Genomic DNA, 12,532 nt, shown 5'->3' with positions numbered 1-12,532 from the left:
TCGCCGAATTTCGGGCTTCGTTCGTGTACGACGGAGAGAAACGCAGCTCTGAGGCGGACACTTTACGGCGGTGAGCCGTTGGCACTTAGAAATTATTCAGACTTCCATCAAAGACACACATCGGCCTTTTGCCGTCACTGCCGGTATATGGTATGGGCACCGTGGTAGCTCGGACAGTTCGCGTGACAGCTTCCGCTGGCACTTAGACAATTTTTAAAATGAAAATAAACAGTTCTGCACATACGTGCCGACTATATTTTGCGAAATGGGGGTAAAGTGATGAGTACACTAAGTGGGGGGACCAAGTACATAAAGCCCACCCCTGGTACCTCAGAGAGGCCGAATTGACACATTTTGTGTCCGACCGCGGGAACCAGCCGAGGCGGACGCTTTTCGGCGCAAGAGCCGTTGGCACTTAGAAAATATTCGTTAATCTTGAACGGACCTCCAGGGGAAGAGGCCGAATTTTCACTTGTTCTGGCCGACATCGGGAACCAGCCGAGGCGGACGCTTTTCGGCGCAAGAGCCGTTGGCACTTAGAAAATATTCGTTAATCGTGAACGGACCTCCAGGGGAAGAGGCCGAATTTTCACTTGTTCTGGCCGACATCGGGAACCAGCCGAGGCGGACGCTTTTCGGCGCAAGAGCCGTTGGCACTTAGAAAATATTCGTTAATCTTGAACGGACCTCCAGGGGAAGAGGCCGAATTTTCACTTGTTCTGGCCGACATCGGGAACCAGCCGAAGCGGACGCTTTACGGCGGAGCAGCCGTTGGCACTTAGAAAATATTCGTTAATCTTGAACGGACCTCCAGGGGAAGAGGCCGAATTTTCACTTGTTCTGGCCGACATCGGGAACCAGCCGAGTCGGACGCTTTTCGGCGCAAGAGCCGTTGGCACTTAGAAAATATTCGTTAATCTTGAACGGACCTCCAGGGGAAGAGGCCGAATTTTCACTTGTTCTGGCCGACATCGGGAACCAGCCGAGTCGGACTCTTTACGGCGGAACAGCCGTTGGCACTTAGGAAATATTCGCCGAACTCGGCCGGACTTCCAGGGGAAGAGGCCGAATTTTCACTTGTTCTGGCCGACATCGGGAACCAGCCGAGTCGGACTCTTTACGGCGGAGCAGCCGTTGGCACTTAGGAAATATTTGCCAAAATGTTCCGGACCTCCAGGGGAAGAGGCCGAATATTCACTTGTTCTGGCCGACATCGGGAACCAGCCGAGTCGGACACTTTACGGCGGAGCAGCCGTTGGCACTTAGGAAATATTCGCCAAACTTGGCCGGACTTCCAGGGGAAGAGGCCGAATGTCCACTTGTTCTGGCCGACATCGGGAACCAGCCGAGTCGGACGCTTTACGGCGGAGCAGCCGTTGGCACTTAGGAAATATTTGCCTTAACTCGGCCGGACTTCCAGGGGAAGAGGCCGAATTTTCACTTGTTCTGGCCGATATCGGGAACCAGCCGAGTCGGACTCTTTACGGCGGAACAGCCGTTGGCACTTAGGAAATATTCGCCTTAAGTCGGCCGGACTTCCAGGGGAAGAGGCCGATTTTTCACTTGTTCTGGCCGACCGGGGGAACCAGCCGAGTCGGACACTTTACGGCGGAGCAGCCGTTGGCACTTAGGAAATATTCGCCAAAATGTTCCGGACCTCCAGGGGAAGAGGCCAAATTTTCACTTGTTCTGGCCGACCGGGTGAACCGGCCGAGGCGGACACTTTACGGCGGAGCAGCCGTTGGCACTTAGGAAATATTCGCCAAAATGTTCCGGACCTCCAGGGGAAGAGGCCGAATTTTCACTTGTTCTGGCCGACCGGGGGAACCAGCCGAGGCGGACACTTTACGGCGGAGCAGCCGTTGGCACTTAGAAATTATTCAGACTTCCATAAACACACATCGGCCTTTTGCCGTCACTGCCCGGGATGGGCACCGTGGTAGCTCGGACAGTTCGTTTGACAGCTTCCGCTGGCACTTAGACAATTTTTAAAATGAAAATAAACAGTTCTGCACATACGTGCCGACTATATTTTGCGAAAGGGGGGTAAAGTGATGAGTACACTAAGTGGGGGGACCAAGTACATAAAGCCTACCCCTGGTACCTCAGAGAGGCCGAATTGACACATTTTGTGTCCGACCGCGGGAACCAGCCGAGGCGGACGCTTTTCGGCGCAAGAGCCGTTGGCACTTAGAAAATATTCGCTAAACTTCAAAGGACCTCCAGGGGAAGAGGCCGAATTGTCACTTTTTCTGGCCGACATCGGGAACCAGCCGAGTCGGACACCTTACGGCGGAAGAGCCGATGGCACTTAGAAAATATTCGTTAAACTTCAACTGACCTCCAGGGGAAGAGGCCGATTTTTCACTTGTTCTGGCCGACATCGGGAACCAGCCGAGTCGGACGCTTTTCGGCGCAAGAGCCGTTGGCACTTAGAAAATATTCGTTAATCTTGAACGGACCTCCAGGGGAAGAGGCCGAATTTCCACTTATTCTGGCCGACATCGGGAACCAGCCGAGTCGGACGCTTTACGGCGGAGCAGCCGTTGGCACTTAGAAAATATTCGTTAATCTTGAACGGACCTCCAGGGGAAGAGGCCGAATTTTCACTTGTTCTGGCCGACATCGGGAACCAGCCGAGTCGGACGCTTTACGGCGGAGCAGCCGTTGGCACTTTGAAAATATTCGTTAAACTTCAACTGACCTCCAGGGGAAGAGGCCGAATTTCCACTTGTTCTGGCCGACATCGGGAACCAGCCGAGTCGGACGCTTTACGGCGGAAGAGCCGATGGCACTTAGAAAATATTCGTTAAACTTGACAGGACCTCCAGGGGAAGAGGCCGAATTTTCGCTCGTTCAGGCCGACCGGAGGAACCGGCCGAGTCGGACACCTTACGGCGGAAGAGCCGATGGCACTTAGAAAATATTCGCCAAAATGTTCCGGACCTCCAGGGGAAGAGGCCGAATTTTCACTTGTTCAGGCCGACCGGAGGAACCGGCCGAGTCGGACACCTTACGGCGGAAGAGCCGATGGCACTTAGAAAATATTCGTTAAACTTGACAGGACCTCCAGGGGAAGAGGCCGAATTTTCGCTCGTTCGGGCCGACCGGAGGAACCGGCCGAGTCGGACACCTTACGGCGGAAGAGCCGATGGCACTTAGAAAATATTCGCCAAAATGTTCCGGACCTCCAGGGGAAGAGGCCGAATTTTCGCTCGTTCGGGCCGACCGGAGGAACCAGCCGGGTCGGACACGTTACGGCGCAACAGCCGTTGGCACTTTGAAAATATTCGCCAAAATGTTCCGGACCTCCAGGGGAAGAGGCCGTATTTTCGCTCGTTCGGGCCGACCGGAGGAACCGGCCGGGTCGGACACGTTACGGCGCAACAGCCGTTAGCACTTAGAAATTATTCGTTAAACTTGAACGGACCTCCAGGGTTAAGAGGCCGAATTTTCGCTCGTTCGGGCCGACCGGAGGAACCAGCCGGGTCGGACACTTTACGGCCCAACAGCCGTTGGCACTTTGAAAATATTCGCCAAAGTCGTCCGGACCTCCAGGGGAAGAGGCCGAATTTTCGCTCGTTCGGAGCCGACCGGAGGAACCAGCCGGGTCGGACACTTTACGGCGGAACGGCCGTTGGCACTTTGAAAATATTCGCCAAAATGTTCCGGACCTCCAGGGGAAGAGGCCGAATTTTCGCTCGTTCGGGCCGACCGGAGGAACCGGCCGGGTCGGACACGTTACGGCGCAACAGCCGTTGGCACTTTGAAAATATTCGCCAAAATGTTCCGGACCTCCAGGGGAAGAGGCCGAATTTTCGCTCGTTCGGGCCGACCGGAGGAACCAGCCGGGTCGGACACTTTACGGCCCAACAGCCGTTGGCACTTTGAAAATATTCGCCAAAGTCGTCCGGACCTCCAGGGGAAGAGGCCGAATTTTCGCTCGTTCAGGCCGACCGGAGGAACCAGCCGGGTCGGACACGTTACGGCGCAACAGCCGTTCGCACTTAGAAAATATTCGCCAAAGTCGTCCGGACCTCCAGGGGAAGAGGCCGAATTTTCGCTCGTTCGGGCCGACCGGAGGAACCAGCCGGGTCGGACACGTTACGGCGGAACAGCCGTTGGCACTTTGAAAATATTCGCCAAAATGTTCCGGACCTCCAGGGGAAGAGGCCGAATTTTCGCTCGTTCGGGCCGACCGGGAGAACCAGCCGAGGCGGACACTTTACGGCGGTTGAGCCGTTGGCACTTAGAAATTATTCAGACTTCCATCAAACACACATCGGCCTTTTGCCGTCACTGCCCGGGATGGGCACCGTGGTAGCTCGGACAGTTCGTGTGACAGCTTCCGCTGGCACTTAGAAAATTTTTAAAATGAAAATAAACAGTTCTGCACATACGTGCCGACTATATTTTGCGAAAGGGGGGTAAAGTGATGAGTACACTAACTGGGGGGACCAAGTACATAAAGCCTACCCCTGGTACCTCAGAGAGGCCGAATTTTCGAATTCTGAGGCCGAGCTGGGGAACCAGACGAGGCGGACACTTTTCCGAGCGAGAGCCGATGGCACTTAGAAAATTTTCGGCTAAGTCGGCAGGACTTCCAGAGCGAGAGGCCGAATATTCGTCATCTGTGGCCGACCGGGGAACCAGCGAAGGCGGATAGGCGGTCACGGAGGTCCCGCCGGCTGGTCCGCGGGCCAATTTGGGTCCCGTAATTTAGCGGTCGCGGTCCGGAATCCACGCCGAGCGGGGAACCAGCGGAGGCGGATAGGCGGTCACGGAGGTCCCGCCGGCTGGTCCGCGGGCCAATTGGGGTCCCGTAAGTTAGCGGTCGCGGCCCGGAATTCGCGCCGGCCGGGGAACCAGCGCAGGCGGATAGGCGGTCACGGAGGTCCCGCCGGCTGGTCCGCGGGCCAATCGGGGTCCCGTAAGTTAGCGGTCGCGGCCCGGAATTCGCGCCGGCCGGGGAACCAGCGCAGGCGGATAGGCGGTCACGGAGGTCCCGCCGGCTGGTCCGCGGGCCAATCGGGGTCCCGTAAGTTAGCGGTCGCGGCCCGGAATTCGCGCCGGCCGGGGAACCAGCGCAGGCGGATAGGCGGTCACGGAGGTCCCGCCGGCTGGTCCGCGGGCCAATCGGGGTCCCGTAAGTTAGCGGTCGCGGCCCGGAATTCGCGCCGGCCGGGGAACCAGCGCAGGCGGATAGGCGGTCACGGAGGTCCCGCCGGCTGGTCCGCGGGCCAATCGGGGTCCCGTAAGTTAGCGGTCGCGGCCCGGAATTCGCGCCGGCCGGGGAACCAGCGCAGGCGGATAGGCGGTCACGGAGGTCCCGCCGGCTGGTCCGCGGGCCAATCGGGGTCCCGTAAGTTAGCGGTCGCGGCCCGGAATTCGCGCCGGCCGGGGAACCAGCGCAGGCGGATAGGCGGTCACGGAGGTCCCGCCGGCTGGTCCGCGGGCCAATCGGGGTCCCGTAAGTTAGCGGTCGCGGCCCGGAATCCGCGCCGGCCCGCAGCCACCGCCAGGCGGATAGGCTGTCACGGAGGTCCCGCCGGCCGGTCCGCGGGGGGAACTGCGCCCTCTGGCGGACACGCCATTGTAAATGAATGGGGTTTGGCACTTAGTGCATTTTTCGCCGAAGCCGACGAGCGCTCCGGGCGAGGAGGCCGGATTCTCGCCATCCGTGGCCGGCCGGGGAACCGGCCAAGGCGGATAGGCGGTCACGGGGGTCCCGCCGGCTGGTCCGCGGGCCAATTGGGGTCCCGTAAGTTAGCGGTCGCGGCCCGGAATCCGCGCCGGCCAGCAGCCACCGGGAGGCGGATAGGCTGTCACGGAGGTCCCGCCGGCTGGTCCGCGGGCCATTTAGGGTCCCGCGAGTGAGCGGTCGCGGTCCGGAATCCAGGCCGGCCAGGAGGCACCGCCAGGCGGATAGGCGGTCACGGAGGTCCCGCCAGCTGGTCCGCGGGCCATTTATGGTCCCGTAAGTTAGCGGTCGCGGCCCGGAATGCACGCCGGCCAGGAGGCACCGCCAGGCGGGTAGGCTGTCACGGAGGTCCCGCCGGCCGGTCCGCGGGCCAATTACCTCCAGCCGAGCGGATATGAACTTTATTAGCACCTTCTACGAGATGGCGGAGCCTTATTCGACAACCAGCACCTCGGCTTAGCATTTTCCACGGCCCGCTGATCTTCCAGAAGACGTCCAGCCGGTTTCCTCCTCACATTTTAAGCCGGCCGAGGCTTCCGGCACCCCGGCTAAGCTTTCTCCACGGCCCGCTGAGCTTCCAGGGGACCTCCGGCCGGTTCTCCCGGTGCCTCGCGCCTCGCTTTGTGAGCCGGCCGAGGCTTCCAGCACCTCGGCTGAGCGTTTCCCACGGCCCGCTGAGCTTCCAGGGGACCTCCAGCCGGTTCTCCCGGTGCCTCGCGCCTCGCTTTGTGAGCCGGCCGAGGCTTCCAGCACCTCGGCTGAGCGTTTCCCACGGCCCGCTGAGCTTCCAGGGTACCTCCAGCCGGTTCTCCCGGTGCCTCGCGCCTCGCTTTGAGAGCCGGCCGAGGCTTCCAGCACCTCGGCTGAGCGTTTTCGGCGGCCCGTTGCTCTCCCGGAGGTCGCAACGGGGAGTTACCTCCCTCTCGCGGACACGGCGAGTAAATACACCGCCTCTCGCACTTGGCGCACACTCACTCGCATTGCTACGCCTCCCGTGGCACTTTAAGCGGTCCGAACGGCGGGAGTAACTACGACTCTCTTAAGGTAGGCTCACTTGACTATTTATTCATGTATTTATTTATTTTTGACGGTTCGCGGAGGCGATGACGCTCCGCGCGGGTAAACGGCGGGAGTAACTGTGACTCTCTTAAGGTAGGCTCACTTGACATCTATTTATTTATGTATTTATTTATTTTTGACGGTTCGCGGAGGCGATGACGCTCCGCGCGGGTAAACGGCGGGAGTAACTGTGACTCTCTTAAGGTAGGCTCACTTGACATCTATTTATTTATGTATTTATTTATTTTTGACGGTTCGCGGAGGCGATGACGCTCCGCGCGGGTAAACGGCGGGAGTAACTGTGACTCTCTTAAGGTAGGCTCACTTGACATCTATTTATTTATGTATTTATTTATTTTTGACGGTTCGCGGAGGCGATGACGCTCCGCGCGGGTAAACGGCGGGAGTAACTGTGACTCTCTTAAGGTAGGCTCACTTGACATCTATTTATTTATGTATTTATTTATTTTTGACGGTTCGCGGAGGCGATGACGCTCCGCGCGGGTAAACGGCGGGAGTAACTGTGACTCTCTTAAGGTAGGCTCACTTGACATTTATTTATTTATGAATTTATTTATTTTTGACGGTTCGCGGAGGCGATGACGCTCCGCGCGGGTAAACGGCGGGAGTAACTGTGACTCTCTTAAGGTAGCCTGACTCGACGTCTTTTTCAACGGTGGCTGGAGGACCCGGGCGGTTCTCGGGGGTGCGTCGCTCCTCACTTTTGACGCCCGAGGAGGCTCCCGGCACCTCGGCTACGCGTTTTCGGCGGCCCGCTGAGCTTCCAGAAGACCTCCAGCCGGTTCTCCCGGTGCTTTCCTCCTCACGTTTTAAGCCGGCCGAGGCTCCCGGCACCCCGGCCAAGCGTTTCCCACGGCCCGCTGAGCTTCCAGGGGACCTCCGGCCGGTTCTCCGCGCGCTTTCCTCCTCACTTTTAAGCCGGCCGAGGCTTCCGGCACCCCGGCCAAGCGTTTCCCACGTCCCGCTGAGCTTCCAGGGGACCTCCGGCCGGTTCTCCGCGCGCTTTCCTCCTCACATTTTAAGCCGGCCGAGGCTCCAGGCACCCCGGCTAAGCTTTCTCCACGGCCCGCTGAGCTTCCAGGGGACCTCCGGCCGGTTCTCCGCGCGCTTTCCTCCTCACTTTTAAGCCGGCCGAGGCTTCCGGCACCCCGGCCAAGCCTTTCCCACGGCCCGCTGAGCTTCCAGGGGACATCCAGCCGGTTCTCCGCGCGCCCCCCTCCTAACTCGACGCCCGAGGAGGCTCCAGGCACCCCGGCCGAGCCTTTTCGGCGGCCCGCTGATCTCCCGGAGGTCGCAACGGGGAATTGCCTCCCTCTCGCGGACACGGCGCGTAAATGCACCGCCTCTCGCACTTTGCGCACACTCACTCGCATCGCTACGCCTCCCGTGGCACTTTAAGCGACCGGGACCACCGCGAGCGCGGGCGATGACTAAGAGGCTCCCCGGCCGGCCTCGCGGAGCTCCGACGCTCCCCCGCGGGACTTCCGGCGGCCGGCCGGAGCCTCGGCACGGCTGCCGCACTCCCTAATAACACCCCGCGGACCCCCGCGAGCCGAACGCTCGCTGCCGCGGGCGACCCGTGCCAAGGCGGACGCGTGACGGCGCGGGAGCCCTCGGCACTATATCACGGTCACGTATGTAGTCAAATCGTGTAAAATCACCGTTAGTTTATTCATAATATAGGTAATAATTAAATAAATATTAACATCGCGTATATCATTAATAAACACATGTATGTATTTATTTAATAATTAAATAAATATTAACATCGCGTATAATCATGCGCAATACTTCGTGGCCGACCGGGGAACCGGCGAAGGCGGACGCATCGCGGCGCGAGAGCCGTTGGCACTTTGGAAAAATAAATAAATAAATAAATAAATAAATAATAATTCGCCGACCGGGCTCCGGGGGGAGAGGCCGATTTTTGGCCGTTCGTGGCCGACCGGGGAACCGGCGAAGGCGGACGCATCGCGGCGCGAGAGCCGTTGGCACTTTGGAAAAATAAATAAATAAATAAATAAATAATTCGCCGACCGGGCTCCGGGGCAAGAGGCCGAATTTTCGCTCGTTCGGAGCCGACCGGGGAACCGGCGAAGGCGGACGCAGCGCGGCGCGAGAGCCGTTGGCACTTTGAAAAAAAAAAAAAAAAAAAAAATTCGCCCACCGGGCTCCGGGGGAAGAGGCCGGCTTTTCGCCGTTCGCGGCCGACCGGGGAACCGGCGAAAGCGGACGCGCTCTCTAACGAGCCCCGCCGGCCGGAGGAAGTGCGCCCTCTGGCGGACACGCCGTTGTAAATGAATGGGGTTTGGCACTTAGTGCATTTTTCGCCCAAGTCGAAGCGCGCTCCGGGCGAGGAGGCCGGATTCTCGCCACCCGTGGCCGGCCGGGGAACCGGCCAAGGCGGACGCGCTCTCTAACGAGCCCCGCCGGCCGGAGGAAGTGCGCCCTCTGGCGGACACGCCGTTGTAAATGAATGGGGTTTGGCACTTGGTGCATTTTTCGCCCAAGTCGAAGCGCGCTCCGGGCGAGGAGGCCGGATTCTCGCCACCCGTGGCCGGCCGGGGAACCGGCGAAGGCGGATAGGCTTTCACGGAGGATCCGCCGGCTGGTCCGCGGGCCGATTAGGGTCCCGCGAGTGAGCGGTGGCGGTCCGGAATCCAGGCCGGCCAGGAGGCACCGCCAGGCGGATAGGCTTTCACGGAGGAGCCGCCGGCTGGTCCGCGGGCCGTTTAGGGTCCCGCGAGTGAGCGGTGGCGGTCCGGAATCCAGGCCGGCCAGGAGGCACCGCCAGGCGGATAGGCTTTCACGGAGGACCCGCCGGCTGGTCCGCGGGCCGTTTAGGGTCCCGCGAGTGAGCGGTCGCGGTCCGGAATCCAGGCCGGCCAGGAGGCACCGCCAGGCGGATAGGCTTTCACGGAGGACCCGCCGGCTGGTCCGCGGGCCGTTTAGGCTCCCGTAAGTTAGCGGTCGCGGTCCGGAATACAGGCCGTCCAGGAGGCACTGCCAGGCGGATACACTCTCTAACGAGCCCCGCCGGCTGGTCCGCCGGGGGAAGTGCGCCCTCTGGCGGACACGCCGTTGTAAATGAATGGGGTTTGGCACTTAGTGCATTTTTCGACCAGCGGCAACGCAGGCTGACGGGCGGCCGCTTCCACGGGCCGGTACTACTCTACGGAGGCGCTAGCCGCCTCCGGTGGGGGCCGTGTGATCTCGCTGGATGCCCGAGGACCTTCCGCGAGGCCCGGCCGCAGCTTTTACGCGCGCCCGGTCCTATTACCTGGTGGAAGCTGGAGGCCGGGGCTCCGCAGCTCGCCGCCCGGGGACCTTCCGCGAGGCCCGGCCGCAGCTTTTACGCACCACCGCTGCTATTCTCTGGCTCCGGCTTCGTCCCGGAGGGTGCTTGGGGAACGGCGGCGCACACCGCGAACGGCCGGTGGCGGTCGGCTGGTGGCGGTCGGCTGGTGGCTGTCGGCTGGTGGCGGTCGGGGGTGGCGCTTGGGGATGGCGCTTGGGGATGGTGGCTGTCGGCTGGTGGCGGTCGGCTGGTGGCGGTCGGCTGGTGGCGGTCGGCTGGTGGCGGTCGGGGGTGGCGCTTGGGGATGGCGCTTGGGGATGGTGGCTGTCGGCTGGTGGCGGTCGGCTGGTGGCGGTCGGGGGGTGGCGGTCGGGGATGGCGCTTGGGGATGGTGGCTGTCGCCTTGTGGCGGTCGGCTGGTGGCGGTCGCCTTGTGGCGGTCGCCTTGTGGCGGTCGGGGATGGCGCTTGGGGATGGTGGCTGTCGCCTTGTGGCGGTCGGCTGGTGGCGGTCGCCTTGTGGCGGTCGCCTTGTGGCGGTCGGGGATGGCGCTTGGGGATGGTGGCTGTCGCCTTGTGGCGGTCGGCTGGTGGCGGTCGGCTGGTGGCGGTCGGGGGGTGGCGGTCGGGGATGGCGCTTGGGGATGGTGGCTGTCGCCTTGTGGCGGTCGGGGGGTGGCGGTCGGGGATGGCGCTTGGGGATGGTGGCTGTCGCCTTGTGGCGGTCGGCTGGTGGCGGTCGGCTGGTGGCGGTCGGCTGGTGGCGGTCGGGGGGTGGCGGTCGGGGGTGGCGCTTGGGGATGGTGGCTGTCGCCTTGTGGCGGTCGGCTGGTGGCGGTCGCCTTGTGGCGGTCGGGGGGCGGCGGTCGGGGGTGGCGCTTGGGGATGGTGGCTGTCGGCTGGTGGCGGTCGGCTGGTGGCGGTCGGCTGGTGGCGGTCGGCTGGTGGCGGTCGGGGGTGGCGCTTGGGGATGGCGCTTGGGGATGGTGGCTGTCGCCTTGTGGCGGTCGGCTGGTGGCGGTCGCCTTGTGGCGGTCGGGGATGGCGCTTGGGGATGGTGGCTGTCGCCTTGTGGCGGTCGCCTTGTGGCGGTCGCCTTGTGGCGGTCGGGGATGGCGCTTGGGGATGGTGGCTGTCGCCTTGTGGCGGTCGGCGGTGGTGGTTTGGGACCGGCGTCCGGCGCAAAGTGCGTGTTGCGCGGGCCGGAGAAAATTTAGGCCAGGGGCCCGCCGCTGGAGAAATTTTTAGGTACCAGGGGTGGATTTTTTTTGTCACCGCAGGAGGGGGACGTTGCCTCCGTCCGTGTCCGACGGAAAGTGCGTGTTGCGCGGGCCGGAGAAAGTTTAGGCCAGGGGCCCGCCGCTGGAGAAATTTTTAGGTACCAGGGGTGGATTTTTTTTGTCACCGCAGGAGGGGGACGTTGCCTCCGTCGGTGTCCGGCGGAAAGTGCGTGTTGCGCGGCCCGGAGAAAGTTTAGGCCCGGGGCCCGCCGCTGGAGGAATTTTTAGGTACCAGGAGCGGATGTACTTACTTCCACAGCGCCCGCGCGCTCCCGGCCGGTGTCCGAGGATGCTGCCTCATCCCCGGACGCGCCTCTTACGCACGCCCGCTGTCATCCTCCGGAGACTGAGTTCCACTTAGTGGAGGCTACGTTCCACTTGGGGGAGGCTGCCTACTCCCGGCTGACGCCCGAGGATGCTGCCTCATCCCCGGACGCGCCTCTTACGCACGCCCGGTGTCATCCTCCGATCACTAAGTTCCACTTGGAGGTTCACAAGACGGGCGCGGACGCACACCCACGCCCGGCCAGAGTGACCGAGAGGCGGACATACGTTATCTTACGCACGCCCGCTGACATCCTCCGACGACTAAGTTCCGCTTGCGGGAGGCTGCCTCCTCCCGCCCGCCGCCCGGGGATGCTGCCTCATCCCCGGACGAGCCTCTTACGCACGCCCGCTGTCATCATCCAACAACTAAGTTCCGCTTGCGGGAGGCTGCCTCCTCCCGCCCGCCGCCCGGGGATGCTGCCTCATCCCCGGACGAGACTCTTACGCACGCCCGCTGTCATCCTCCAACAACTAAGTTCCACTTGCGGGAGGCTGCCTCCTCCCGCCCGCCGCCCGGGGATGCTGCCTCATCCCCGGACGAGCCTCTTACGCACGCCCGCTGTCATCCTCCAACAACTAAGTTCCACTTGCGGGAGGCTGCCTCCTCCCGCCCGCCGCCCGGGGATGCTGCCTCATCCCCGGGCGAGCCTATTACGCACGCCCGCTGTCATCCTCCAACAACTAAGTTCCACTTGCGGGAGGCTGCCTCCTCCCGCCCGCCGCCCGGGGATGAGGCAGCATCCCCGGGCGAGCCTCTTACGCACGCCCGCTGTCATCCTCCAACGACTAAGTTCCACCTGCGGGAGGCTGCCTCCTCCCGCCCGCCGCCCGGGGATGCTGCCTCATC

Source organism: Syngnathus scovelli, unplaced genomic scaffold, assembly GCF_024217435.2.
Source record: "Syngnathus scovelli strain Florida unplaced genomic scaffold, RoL_Ssco_1.2 HiC_scaffold_318, whole genome shotgun sequence".
Lineage (NCBI taxonomy): Eukaryota > Metazoa > Chordata > Actinopteri > Syngnathiformes > Syngnathidae > Syngnathus > Syngnathus scovelli.
The sequence above is the reverse complement of the archived record's forward strand: the minus strand, read 5'-3'. Positions refer to the sequence as shown.